General features: G+C 41.1%; 1 protein-coding gene across 2 annotated transcripts in view; it reads right to left on the bottom strand.

The window, feature by feature from the left end:
• The window catches only part of wfdc1 (WAP four-disulfide core domain 1), a 10,145-nt gene that overhangs the window by 6,565 nt on the left and 1,378 nt on the right, over positions 1–2,202 (bottom strand). The window lies entirely within an intron of this gene.

Here is a 2,202-nt window from a genome sequence, read left to right as displayed (position 1 = left end):
ATCCCAAATTGTAGATTCTAAGCGAGAATAGTGTTACACTACTATGATATAACTGATGGTTTATAGCTAATGACCAATGGCTGCAGTGGTTTCCTTCATATTGGCACTCTGTCCTCTCAGAGCTCTGAGCCTCCACAAAGCAAATCTACATGTTTAAAGTCACCATATTTAAAACTTCACAGCTACAAACGTGGCCTGGTCTTTCTACAGTCAGCGCCTTCCATGCATTTATAAATCCCAGGCTTACAGACTTTTCCCCTTTTACCTAATAATAAACAATAATAATATTACACTTCATTTACAAACACCTTTCAAAACACTCAGGGGCCCTGTACAGTAAATGAACAAAAACCAAGTAAAAGAGCACTAAAAATAAAGAAGTTAGAAGTAGACAGTGCACATGTGATCACAGGGGGAAAGTAGTTTTAAACAGATGAGTTTTGAGCTTTGAGCAATTGCATACAGCTGGAAACAATATTCCTTGCATTAAAGTGTTCAAACTTTAGCTCTGAAACTGTTTGCATTACAAGACAAGCCATCACCACCAGTCTGTAACATTTAAAAGAGCGCCACAAATGTCCACAAATCTCTCAAAGATCAGGCAGCAGTTGCATGCTTATCCTTCAAACACATGACCAGACAAACGCCAGGAAGCCCAAGTGTTTCACATTCTGCTTAATAGCAGATACTGTCAGAAGGGCCCACATCACTTCACTTAGATGAAACTAAAGATTTATAATGCTACTGTGAGACACTGCTTTGCACACGGGCATGCCCAGGCAGATGTCTGAGCCAGACTGTGTTATGGCTATATGAGACTAAACAATCTGGTTGAGTGGTGGGTGTGTGCAAAGCAAATCTGGAATCTGAAAATCTGGGCAATGATTTGGTAAGAGGGGGAAACTTATAGATCCAAAACTTTCAAACTGAGGCGCTGCTGAGGTATTTATCTCAGACATAAGAGTGGGTCCATTTCCTTTTTGTTCCTTTTAAGCGCTTAAACAGAACAGGCAATCTCCAGCCTGGTTAGACAGGTGCTGAAAACTGGCCTAATTCTATTAGCATCTCTATCACTCTGACCATTGCAGCCTTTAGGCCCATTTCTTACCTAAATACTCTGATTACATGCATTCTTAGACCGGCATGTTTCTATTGAAGCGCAGAGATGGAACATGGAAAGACTGTCATGCAAACACCTTTCTTTCAAAAGATTTACAAGTATACTAAATGATCAACTCTTGGTGTACACAGTGCATGTAGCACTTCTCTTAAATCCAAGTGATACTTTGGTTTTGGGAAAATGTCAGCGTGTTCTATCCATTACTGACCAAAATACATTCTTTAAGGTTAAAACAAACATCTGCCAAAATCTGACCTCCTCTCCTGTATTAACATACGAACCTACTTGCATGTAAAAATTTTGGTTAATCTAAACGGATCGTGTATTCATATTGTTATGGTTTAAAGCTTATTATACAATCTCAAGAAAAGGCTTCAAAAGGCAAAACTGAGCATGTTGGTGGTCTTGTGTTGATTTCAAATTTACCAATTTTCCTTTCGAGACAAAATATCCTTCTGTGGAGTGTGTATGTTAAATACTGCGTGACTATAATTTGTCTTTCTGTATGGCCTTGGCGTTATGAATGAGGCTGAGTGTGTGTATGTGGGAGATTTAAAAAAAAGAAAGATTGCAAGATACCGAGATGAAAAGGTTCAAGGAGTAAAAGGCAAACTCTGTCTATAGAGCTGTGTCAGCATGTTCCAATTACTGCAGCTTTGAGGCAGAGTCCAGACGGACGGTTCTTTTGGCCCATCCTGAGAGCAGGAGGAGACCAGAGAAAGATATTTGAGGGAAAACGGAGGGTGGTGTACTGAGAGAAGCACACGGTCGGCGGGGAAGAGAAATCGGGTCAGAACGAGGGTGGAATGGTAACAGTTACATACAGTATTAGAGAAAGGCTGAAAATGAGAGACAGAGGCCACAAACAAGTCAGAAGGTGAGAACACTGAAGCATGAAAGGTTACAGAGAGGAAAGGCAGCACGCTACAGTGAGCCCTTGTTAGAGATGATCAATCAGCTACACTGAGCTGAGTTAACAAGCGGGGGCCTGGCCTGCAAATTCAGTTCCTGCCCTAATAATCCACTACACACACACACACACACACACACACACACACACACACACACACACACACACACCA

This window comes from Pundamilia nyererei, unplaced genomic scaffold (genome assembly GCF_000239375.1).
Source record: "Pundamilia nyererei isolate P.nyererei 1_Seehausen unplaced genomic scaffold, PunNye1.0 scaffold00060, whole genome shotgun sequence".
In the NCBI taxonomy this organism is placed as follows: Eukaryota; Metazoa; Chordata; class Actinopteri; order Cichliformes; family Cichlidae; genus Pundamilia; species Pundamilia nyererei.
The sequence above is the reverse complement of the archived record's forward strand: the minus strand, read 5'-3'. Positions and strand labels throughout refer to the sequence as shown.